Genomic DNA, 12,909 nt, shown 5'->3' with positions numbered 1-12,909 from the left:
TATTCCTCCTCTTACTGTCTGCAGCCTCGCGTCCCTCAAAGTGGACCCCCCTTCCTTGTTTGCTAATCTCACACCAGATTGTAAACCTGTCGCCACTAGGAGCAGACGATACAGTGCCCAGGACCGGACCTTCATCGGGTCCGAGGTCCAGAGGCTCCTTAAGGAAGGAGTTATCGAGGCAAGCAACAGTCCCTGGTGAGCCCAAGTGCTGGTAGTTCGGACTGGAGAGAAAAACCAGATGGTCATTGATTACAGTCAGACCATCAACAGGTTTATGCAGCTGGACGCGTATCCTCTCCCCCGTATTTCCAACCTGGTTAACAGGATCGCGAAGTACAAAGTCTTCTCCACGGTGGACCTTAAGTCTGCCTACCACCAGCTCCCCATCCGCGCGAGTGACCGAAAGTACACCGCGTTTGAGGCAGATGGGCGCCTCTACCACTTCCTCAGGGTTCCCTTCGGTGTCACAAATGGAGTCTCGGTCTTCCAACGGGAGATGGACCGAATGGTCAACAAGCACGGTTTACGGGCCACCTTCCCGTATCTCGATAATGTCACCATCTGAGGCCACGACCAGCAGGACCACGACATCAATCTCCAAAAATTCCTCCGAACCGCAAAACTCCTTAATTTAACTTACAATAAGGATAAGTGCATGTTTAGCACTGACCGTCTAGCCATCCTTGGCTACGTAATGCGTAACAGAGTGATAGGCCCCGATCCCGAACGCATGCGCCCCCTGATGGAACTTCCCCTCCCCAACTCCCTCACATCCCTCAAACGCTGCCTGGGCTTCTTCTCATACTACGCCCAGTGGGTCCCCAACTACGCCGACAAAGCCCGCCCCCTCATCCAGTCCACCTCCTTTCCCCTGTCGATGGAGGCCCGCCAGGCCTTTAGCCGCATCAAAGCGGATATCGCAAAGGCCACGATGAAATGAAATGAAATGAAAATCGCTTATTGTCACGAGTAGGCTTCAACGAAGTTACTGTGAAAAGCCCCTAGTCGCCACATTCCGGTGCCTGTCCGGGGCCGATGCATGCTATCGACGAGTCTCTCCCATACCAGGTCGAGAGCGACGCGTCTGACGTAGCTCTGGCGGCCACCCTGAACCAAGCGGGCAGACCCGTGGCCTTCTTTTCACGAACCCTCCACGCTTCCGAAATCCGCCATTCCTCGGTGGAAAAGGAGGCACAGGCCATAGTCGAAGCTGTGCGATATTGGAGGCACTATCTGACTGGCGGGAGGTTTACCCTCCTCACAGACCAACGGTCAGTAGCTTTCATGTTCGACAATGCACAGAGGGGCAAGATCAAGAATGACAAGATCTTGCGGTGGCGGATCGAGTTCTCCACGTACAACTACGATATCTTGTATCGTCCTGGGAAGCTCAACGAGCCTTCCGATCCCCTATCCCGCGGTACCTGCGCCAGCGCGCAGATTGATCGCCTCCGCTCCCTCCACACGGACCTATGCCATCTAGGGGTCACCCGTTTCTACCATTTTATTAAGACCCGCAACCTGCCCTACTCCGTCGAAGAAGTCAGGACCGTCACTAGGGACTGCCACGTCTGCGCCGAGTGCAAACCGCACTTCTACCGCCCCGAACGAGCGCATCTGATCAAGGCATCCCGCCCCTTTGAACGTCTCAGTATAGACTTCAAGGGTCCCCTCCCCTCCAACAACCGTAACACTTATTTCTTGAGTGTTATCGACGAATACTCTCGATTCCCTTTCGCCATTCCCTGTCCCGACATGACCACAACAACCGTCATAAAGGCCCTCCTATTCATCTTCTCCCTGTTCGGTTACCCCGTGTACATCCACAGCGAGCGGGGGTCCTCTTTTATGAGTGACGAACTGCGTCAGTTCCTGTTCAGCAGGGGCATAATCTCTAGCAGGACGACCAGTTATAACCCCCGGGTTAACGGTCAGGCCGAGCGGGAGAATGGCACCATCCTGCTGGCCCTACGGTCCAGAGATCTCCCTATTCCCCGTTGGCAAGAAGTCATTCCCGACGCCCTGCATTCAATCCGGTCTCTCCTCTGCACTACCACTAATCAAACACATCATGAACGTCTTCTGGTTTTCCCCAGGAAGTCGTCCTCAGGATCCCCTCTCCCGACCTGGCTGGCCACCCCCGGGCCCATCTTTCTCCGGAAGCATGTGTGGGTGCACAAGTCCGACCCGTTGGTTGAGCGAGTCCAGTTACTCCACGCCAACCCGCAATATGCGTACGTGGAGTATCCCGATGGTCAGCAGGATACCTCCGGGACCTGGCACCCGCCGGCATGCGGCCTTATCCCCCGACACCAACACCTACCCCCCCCCCAACCCCAATTCCCCCCAGCGCCTCCCGCGCTCCCACGACCCAGCGCACATGCCCCCTCTTCCCCGATTACAGCGTCTCCACCACCAGCCCGGGGTACGGAGACACATCTACGACCAACGCTCCTGGAGGCAAGGACGACCATCGGCCCGACGTCACCGGCTCCACTGCGAAGGTCCTCCAGAACACCACGGGCACCCGACAGGCTGATCGTCTCCTTCTGATGTGGCCATGGGCTTTTTTTGGACATTTTTGTGTCATCCTGTTGTTATTAGTAGTAGTAGTATTGTTTTGGCACGAGCCAGTGGGCAGCTCACCTATCGATTTTCGCTGCTCATACCACCAGTCCTCGGACCCCCCCTCCCCTCTCTTCCACTTACAACCCCCCCCCTTCTTTCTCCACAAGGGGTGAATATGGTGGTATGGATATGAGCACTGCCATTGGTGCAGAGCACTGGCTTCCCATTGGCTCTGGCTGGTCATGTGCCTCTCGTCCGATTGGTTGGGACTAGTCATATGACTGCTCTCCAATTGGTCGAGAGGCAAGTAGGCCCTGCCTCCAAGGCGGGGTATAAGTACCCAGAGTTCCCGGCGGTCAGCCATTCTCTGTAGTCGACCACCGGGCTAACAACTAGCTGATTAAAGCCACAGTTCGGATCCTAAATGTGTCTTGAGTCGAATTGATGGTACATCAAGCTGGCCTTGGGCATATCCTCACACCTTTTCCTCCTCCCCCCCCCCCCCCCCCCCCCCCGCCACAGGAGTCAGTAGTGTTGGCTTTCTTCAGTACTGACTATTATCTGTGAATTTAGAAATTGCATTTTTTATTTCAAAGTTCATGTAAATTGTGAACAGCAATGGTCCCAGCATTGATCCTTCTGGAACACTGAATAAATACCCTTTATTCCCACTCTGCTTTCTGGATTGGATTTATTTATTGTCACGTGTACCAAGGTATAGTGAAAAGTATTGTTCTGCGTACAGTTCAGACAGAGCATTCCATACATGAAAAGAAAATACATAATAGGGCAACCATAAAATATACCTAGACCAGGCATCGGGTGAAGCATACAGGAGTGTAGTACTACTCAGTAGAGAAGATGTGTGAAGAGATCAGGTCAGTCCATAAGAGGGTCGTTTAGGTGCCTTGAAGCCAGCTAGCAATCCATTCTGCACAGGTACCCTAACTTGTTCTGAACCCCAGAAGGTTGTGGAGGCTCAGTCATTGCGTATTTTCAACACAGAGATTGAAAGAGTTCCAGATTTTAAGTATAAGGGGATAGTATGGGAAAATGATATTCAGTCTGGTTGAATGGCAGGGCAGCCTCAAGGGGCTGAATGGCTTAAAAGAGGCGGAAAGGTGAAAAATTATTTCCCCAAGAATTCCTTTTCATCTTCTCTTGCAAAATTTCAATGAAATAACTTACAGTTCCATGGGTACTAGCAGCTTACCAAGTGCTCATTTTAGTTTGTCAACAATCTATTCATAGAATCATAGAATTTACAGTGCAGAAGGAGGCCATTCGGCCCATCGAGTCTGCATCGGCTCTTTGAAAGAGCACCCTACTCAAGCCCACACCTCCACCCCATCCCCATAACGCACCAACCCCACCCAACACTAAGGGCAATTTTGGACACTAAGGGCAATTTAGCATGGCCAATCGACCTAACCTACACATCTTTGGACTGTGGGAGAAAACCGGAGCAGCCGGAGGAAACCCACGCACAAACAGGGAGAACGTGCAGAGTCCGCACAGACAGTGACCCAAGCTGGGCATCGAACCTGGAGTTGTGAAGCAATTGTGCTAACCACTGTGCTACCGTGCTGCCCTATTCAACTTCACCTTTCTGTGGATTGCCACCTAGCCGTGGTGGACATGTTTGAGCATTCCATTTATGCTGAGAGTGATGCTATCAGGATTTTTAACACCTGGTAGGGTCACCCATGACAGCGAGGTCGGAGGGGATGAACCAGACAAAGCACAATCCAATACAAGTCCTCAGTAGCAAATCAGGGGTCAGATACTCATGTCATATCAATTGCCGTGATGATGAATAAAGGCTGCAGCAGTTGTAAAATCCCCAATTATCGAGGTTCCCTTGCTATTGGCACTGGACCTACCTTCTGTTAAGTATCGTGTGTCTGCTGATGTGCAACGGCATTCCCACATTAAAAGCAGGTGCATACAAGATGGGACCAATTAAAATCCAAGAAGAAAATGACACTGATATCATTGGGGAACTTCAGTATGCAGATGACAATGCAATCTCTGCTCTCTTCAAAGAGACTCTCCAAGCCATGCTCGATGCTTTCACAGAAGTATGTCAAAGAATTGGCCTCAACCGCAAGAAGATTCTTGTCCTTTACCGACCAGTCCTTTACCATGGACCACAACAAAGACAGTTAAGTGCTCTCACTTCCTCTTTCTTGCTGCAGAAAGCACTTAACCACCTTTGATGTGGCCCAAGAGCTGTCAATTATAGCTAGACGTTTACAGTCAGTTTCACTGCTGGCTACTTGATATCTATTCAAGCATGAAAGGAAATGAGATTAAACAATCCAGACAGCTGTGTGTAAGCTGTCAATCACGGCCCAGCAAAGTCAATTTCACATTGATATGAGTGAAAATCTTGCAGATCAAGGATCTGAGGGAATTTAAAGCCAGCTGATGTATTTTTCTCTTTCCAGGAATTAACAAGTGCTCCATCCTCTGCCTGAGCCAGCAGGTGTATTGCACAGATGAGTTTAAAGGAATTATTTTTTTCATCGTCTCTACCTGAACTGCTCTGTAGCTTTCAGGCAGGTGTGTGTGTAAAGATGGGCTTCCAGGTACGTGTCTCTGTTATGGGGGGCTTCCTGGCATGGGTCTCTGTAATTGGGGGCTTCCATGCAGGGTCCCTCTCATGGGGAGACTCTGGCGGGGTCTCTCTTATGGAGGGTCTCTGGTGGGGAGCCTTTGTAATGGGGGTGTTTCTGGTGGGGATCTCCATAATAGGGGCCGCTGGTGTGGGATCAGTGGAGGGATCCAGGTCATCCTTCTACTGTGCGGAGGTGGAATGGACCCAGAACATCACATGCTGGGGGGCGGGACAGGGGAATTTGCCTTGTGGGGGGGGGGGGAGGAAAAGGGGCCCAGCTGCAAGTTCTCACTGGCAATCTGCCCACTCAAAATGGCAGCTGGATGGCGGGAATCGTGACAGAAACCCCACCATGCACAAAAGTTGCAAGCGCAAATCAGTGGCGATTCATCTCCAGTGGGAGAACAAACTGAGGATTCCGGTCCAACTTAGCACTAAGGAAATGTTACAAAGGACTGCAGTGTCAATGTTTACAATCATCTGCTAACACATGATTATTCATCTTTGTTTACATTCTGCTGATTAACCTAGATGTATGCAAAGAGCGTTGCTGTTACTCAAAGAAGATTTTAAAAGTAAAACATTGATTTCGGAACACTTTGGCAAAGAAACTGTTAAGTTGGCTGCAACTAGTAAGAAAACATGTCATCTAATGTTACTGTGAACATCTGTGGTTATAAGGTCATTTTTTTCCCAGTACTAAATGACGTATAATACGGTGCAAAAGTTCAATTGCAGCAAGCTTTGCTAGAGGGCAGATTTGCTCTATGTGTTTCTCTGAAGTGCAGGCAGCTTCACAGAGAAATATATTCCAAAGGGTCACACAGAATATTTAGCACATAAATAAGCCTTTCAATCCAATCAGTCCATGCCATATTTTATTGTTCCTCTCAAGTCTCCTACCATTCTTCCTCATCTAATTATCAGCTTAACCTTCCAATTACTTCTCCCTTTCATGCTTATTTAGCTAGTTCATTAAAAACATCTACATTATTCGCTTCAGTCACTCCCTGCATTAAAGAATTTCATATTTTCACGACTCTCCACGTACATTAATACAGAATTTCCTGTTTAAGAACATTAGAAATAGAGGAGACCTAATATCTATTTCAGTCTTAAAAATATTAAATGGTGGAGAATCCATTAAGAGTGCGATATAACAGAAGAGGCTCTAAGTGTCATTTCACGCACAGTTTTCTGGGTTTCTCCTGACGGCCATGCCGGCGAGATTGCAGCCTGTATTTAATGGCATTCAGTGCCGAAAATGAGACCCCACGAGCTTCACTCTGGAACTGGCTGTCTCGCCAGCTGATTCACCCAGACCCGCGCATGGCAGCTCTCTGCTAACAAGGGGAGCTGCTTTTAAGTCAGCACAGAAGCATGGCACCACACAGATCTGCTCCCCGCTTCAGGAATGCCTAGCTGGCCAGACTTCTGGACGGCGTGGATGCAAGATCCGATGCGAGATCCGACATCCTGTTACCCTGCCCTGTCTATTCCTCAAAGGGGGTCAGAGGACCAGCAGCAGAGTCGTCAATACTGCCTGGTGGCTCAGTTTGGGCAGCGTGACCAGGAGGCCCACTGTATAGTGCAGGAAGAAGACCAATGACCTAACACCGAGTCACAAGAGCAAGCTAACACCGACTCCCTGGCATTAGTTTCCACCAGCCACTCCTCGTGCCCACCAAACCACGCTCCCCCCCCCCCCCAACAAGTCAGCGGCTGGCACATCGGACCCTCGCCATATCCAATCATTGTGCTTGTTCCCCCAGGACACCCTGCCACCTACCAGCACAACCCCTTCATGATCAGATGTGGTATGCACACATGCAACCTGCTATAGACCCTTCTGACCCATCAAGTGTGCGGCTCACAATGTCATTTCTTTGTCCCCATAGGAGAAGATAGCTCATAATAAGCGTGAAAGGGTCCAGGTGTGCGGCAGACTTCTAGATATCAGAGTCCTCACCCGCTATGAGGAACAGGCCCTGGAGACCACGTCGTTGACCAAGGAGAGAGAAGCCACCGACAATGAGGTTGGCCTGCGCTGCAGAGGTGAAAATCCATTGCCCTTTCACCCAGATGACCTGCCTCAAGTGAGTTGTTCATGTCAGAGAAAATTATCCTTCCCTCTCCTTAACTACATGTCCACTCTCCCACAAGATCTCCACCTGATGGGGCCAGGCCATTTGGAAACCCCCCCCCCCCCCCCACGCTCCCTCACCCACCAACCAAGAGACCATCTCGGAGGAGAGCTCTGAGCAGACCACTATGGAGACGTCACAGCCGTCATCCCCACCTACCACCAATGCAGAAACACATACAATGGTGGGCAACATTAGTGGACAGGTTTCTGGTGCGCAATCTTGTGAGAACAACGCAGTTGCACGTGTACATCAGGTGGATCAGGAGCTTCCAAGGAAGTCAGCAGTCCGAGGTCTGCTGGATCCTATGATTCAGCTGAGTCCCAGTCTGATGCCAAGCCTCTGGGCAAGATTATCCCGGAGATGATGCAGACGCGGAGGCACTTCCGTCAGATTCAGGAGGGAATGTCAGCGACATTCCGGCAAATGCATAGATTATTGGAGGAGTCCCAAAGGCTACAGGAGCATGAGATGGCGCCCGCAATGCGCGGCACCGAGGCCAACACTTGCTTGGGTGGCGACCGCAGTGGAAAGCCTGGAGCACGATGTCAGCACCTTGTGTGACGGTGTCCAAGGAATGGTTCAGTCTGTGATGGCCATGACTGAGGGCCTCAACATCATGTCCCAGTCATTGAAGGATGTGTCCCAAAGGCAGGTGGACATTGCCAAAGCACCCCAGAGTATGTCTCAGTCGCTGAGGGATACGTCCCAGGTGCAGGAGGACATTTGCAGGGAGGGGAGCACCCCAGGGCTGGCAAGTGAATTGATTCAAAAGCATCTGGAGCTCACTCCATCCCATAGAGATCCCAGGGCCCTGCAGACACCATTCACAAGGAGGGAGCTCTGAAGGCCGACCTGGTGCCTTCCACCAGGGAGACAACAGCAGTCTCCACCTCATCCGAATTCCCCTCTCCTGATTCCGGTGCATCAGAAGGGCAGCAAGCAGAACAGGTTGGCATGGTAATGACAGTGACACTGGTAAGTGAGCAGGGGCCCTCTAGCCCCAGGCCCTCCAGAGGACATCCACCAAGGGCATCAAAGGCAACAGGGCATGAAAAGCAGCAGGCTGCCTCCACCTCTGATGTGCATCCTGGGGACACACCTAGATGTAGCTGTAGAGCACGAAAGATTAAGAAGATTGAAGATCACTGAGTGAGCACTGGGAGGGGTCACTATCTGTAGCTAGGGACAGTGGACTTTTCAAATTTTCCCTCTTAAAACTGTAACACCAGATACATGTGTAGTCTCTGTCATGTTATTCTCCACAACGGGCCTGCCTGCACCTTCACCCCCCTGTTGTCCTCCGCTCAAACCCCGCCCCCAACCCCGGGCACAGTTGTCCAAGATCAAGAACCCCCGAAGCAGACCCCTTCCGGAGGGTGAGTGTGAGCGTGCTGTCAGCAGAAAGACAGGAGTCAGACTTTGACATAAACTGAAGAGCACCAGAGAACCAAGAGAAACAACTTCCAGTGTCTACTCTCTCATGTCCTCAGAATCTGGCATGTTTCAGTGAGGTTGCCTCTCATTCTTCTAACCTCCAGTGAGTATTTGTCCAATTTACTCAATTTCTCATCATAGACGAATCCTCTCACCCCAGGCCATTTTAGTGAACTTTTGCTATACCATCTCGAATGAAAGTATGTCCTTCCTTAGATATAGAAGCCAAAACTGCACACTCCTGCTGTGACGTCAACAAAGTCCTTGCAATAAAGGCCAATGTGCCACTTGCCTTCCTAATTGCTTACTATACCGGCATGTAACTTTCTGTGTTACTTCTATGAGTACATTCGTATCTCTTAGAACATCAATATTTAGAAGTTCCATGTCTTTTAAAAAATATTTTCCATTCTCCTGCCTCAGAATGGTGTATGGGAACTGCACACAGTACTCCAAGTGTGGTTCAAAAACCATACAACCCACATTCAGCATAGCTTCTCTACTTTTCAATTCCCTCCAGAATCAAACTCGAGAGGGAGGTTCAGGGAGCTGGATATGTGATGAGCCAAAGGGTCAGTGAGTAGGACCAGCAGAAAATGGGAAGGTCTTGGAGTGGAAGAGGCAATGAGCCAGAGGTTTGGAGCTGAGGGTTTGGAAAGCTGGAGAGGCAGCAATCAGGAGGTAAGTAGAAAGATTTAGCATATTTCTTTTATATTTTAACTTTACTTTAATTTAAAAGTTATTTCATTTCCCAATACAGGAAGATAGCAATGTAAAGTGTTTCAACTTACATGATATAATGTTCTTTTTCCTGATCGAAAGGTCCTAGGAATCTAACTAAAACTTTTACATTGGTTGCAATGGGAAAATCTGATTTGCTTAAACTTGCATCATTTAAAAATATACTTTACAGGAACAGAACAGAAACTTTAAATAAGGATTTACTTCTGACACCGAACTGCATAAGAAGACATTACAGCAGATTATCAAAAACTTGACCAAGGTGTTAGGTTTTAAGTAGTGTCTTAGGGCGGCACAGCGGTTAGCACTGCTGCCTCACAGCGCTGAGGACCCAGGTTTGAACCTGGGTCACTGGGAGTTTGCACATTGTCCCCGTGTCTGTGTGGGTCTAACCTCACAACCCAAAGATGTGCAAGGTAGGTGGATTGTCCACACTAAAATTGCCCCAAAATTGTAACAAAAAAATTAAAAATAGTGTCTTAAAATAGGAAAAATATAGAGAGAAATATAGAAAAATATAAGCAGGTGAGCTGAGAAATGGGCAAAGTCGATCACTTTTATGGAGGTGGAAATAGCGGTCTTGTGATGACATGAATATGGATTAATTAACTTTAATTAAAAGACAGAAAAATTCTGATCTTCTGAATTAAATCTATGTTTACATATGTACAAGTACCCGGTATAGATTTTATCAAGTGCTTAATGTCATGCCGACAAGGTGTCAACACACTGTACGATAGTAAGTAAAGTCGCCATAGTTCAAGGTGACGATAAACTACTTTCTCCTTTGAGGGGGAGAACTGTCTGATGGTGATTTAACCTGAGGATCACCACACCTCAGGCATGGGATAAGGTTGAGAAGGCAGGCCCTTCATGAATAACACTGTACTATATGGTATCCCTGTCAGCAAAGCATAAGATATCATTGTATCTTTTGCCCTGTCATTTCTCTTTCTTACTCCACGTACTTAACACTATGACAAATTGTTTAAAGTTTAAAAGTTTTCAAAAAGAATACATTTTCATTTAATTCCATCTTTCTCCACTGCATGGCACTATTTCCTCAATAAATTGGCAGCAGTAATACTGTCAACGATGTGTCAATCTTGCTCCTAAATTTGGACACTCAGAAAAATACAAGAGCAATTCAGGGTGATTTATTCATCAGAATCTTTAAAAATGGCTGTGACCATCCTCCAAATCATACATGGACAGAAGAGGGGCTTTCACCCAAGCAACCACAAAGGCAACTTCCATTTATGTAGAACCTAGAATGTATACTCCAATGGCAAGAGGATAATCAGACAAAAATTTAACCAAAGACGAGCAGATGACTAAAGGCTCGGTAAAAATAGTAGGTTTTAAGGTGAGCCTTAAAGGGGGAGATAGAAAAGTGAACAGGGTTAGGGAGGGAATTTCAGAACTTAGGGTCAGCTGCAGGCACAGATGACAATGATACAAAGGAAATGGGAGATACCTAAAGAAAACTATTACTGGAACATAAGAGTTCTTGGAATTTGCCAGGCTTTGTGTTTATGGGCATATGGAAATCTGTTTGGCTTATATGCATTCACCCCATTCAAGAGTTGGCATTGGAAAACTATCTCCACAGACCTTCTTCCGTAACTTTGGCCAATCAGTGAAAACGCCCCACAGGGGAAGGAGAGAACCAGTTACATGGATCTCTGCCATTTGTTCCAGATTCTGCATTATTATGTAAAAGGCAGAACATCCATCCACCTATTAAAAGACAAATAATAAATTGAGGTGGGGCCAGGCGGAAGGATTTCCTGCTACTCACCCTCAATCTGGACTCGGGATTTCAGTGGCAGCCAGAATTTGGAGAGGTGGGACCTGACCCCTGAAGAGACCTTCGTGTCAATGACTTCCTGGAGCATTCACCCCTACTCATGGGCACATTCCATAGAGGGGACTAGAGAAATTCCTATATTCATCTGTTACGTTCCCAGCTTAGATTAGTACTGGACAAATCAGATCCAGAAGTGAAACCTAGCTTGATAGGCCTTAATGATTTTTTTCAAAAACATGGAAGAAAATTACTGAACTAATTCACAGGAGTCTGTTCAGGTACCTTTAATACAAAGAATAAAATATTTTATTAAAACAAGAAAAATAAACTATATTACACCAGACAAAAAGGTCAAAAGATCTTAACGCCAACACAAGAAAATGATTCAAATCACACTATTCCTTTACCCCTATACATACTTGTATAAATTCAGACATAAACAATTTATAATCTTATATTCTACTGATCAGGTGTAGGCCTGACGCCTGCAGACACTAATGTTTGCGATTTTGTACCTTGGCATTTTGTTTCAAATTTGCTCCTGATTTTAAGACTGTATTGAATATTTAAAGTTACTTTGTAAGTCCTGTGTGATTTTGCTTTGATTAAGTTAAATAATAAATCAATACTAGTCAGTAGTGATGTGTTTTCCCAAGACTTTCTTTTTCATTTTGGCCATTTACAGCTGATCTTCTGAATTAAATCTATGTGTACATATGTACATGTACACAGTATAGATCTACACCTCTGATTTACCTTTCTAAACTGGACTACTAAAATCAAAACTTTTAAAAATTTTATTTATCATACGTCTTTTCTTACTGCATTCAATGACCCTGGAACTACAAGCCAGGATAGTGAATATCCTTACATCGGGTGGTCAACTACTGTGTGGAATCAAGAGATGGAATTTGATTGATGAACATACAACCTGACGGAAAGCAGATGGGAGAAACCATCAAAAGATGCAGAAACAAAAATGTGCAAAGCTTTATAGTGCCTGTGAGGGGAATTGATAAGGATTTTATAAACTCATCGCTTTAAGAAAGTCTGCATAAAACCTTGAAAGGCTGGAATGGAGTCAGAAATTTGGCTTAAAGAGATACAGCTTCTAGGATTCGCTGCTGCATCCGGAGTTGAATAATCAACCACTGGAGACCGTGGATGGAAGGGTCGGGAATGGAGTTACAGATCAAAGTGCCCACTTGTGTAAGATCATTCGAAAACTTGGTGATGTTTGAACCAGAAGGAATTTTACCAATAGCGGCAAGTATGCACTTTCCAGCAGGGGTCACTGGATGATAATCAGGAATGAGAATGCTGGCTGACCTATTCTTCCAACAGTTGTAAGAGATACTCTTATTGCCGTTCAACTCAGGAGGCTAACTGAGCACAAATCATAGACCTATCTAGATCTATCAAGGATACTCCTGGTTAGTATCATATTGGGCATTGAGTTAGTGCAATCACTAAGCAATTAATTTTGTGGAAAACAATAAATTTGCATGTAGTACACAACACACATTGTCAATGCAGCCATCCACAGCGAGATTGCCTAATTTTACTTTGGTTAGGCTGCCACAACACAT

This window comes from Scyliorhinus canicula, chromosome 13, assembly GCF_902713615.1.
Source record: "Scyliorhinus canicula chromosome 13, sScyCan1.1, whole genome shotgun sequence".
NCBI lineage: Eukaryota > Metazoa > Chordata > Chondrichthyes > Carcharhiniformes > Scyliorhinidae > Scyliorhinus > Scyliorhinus canicula.
The sequence above is the reverse complement of the archived record's forward strand: the minus strand, read 5'-3'. Positions refer to the sequence as shown.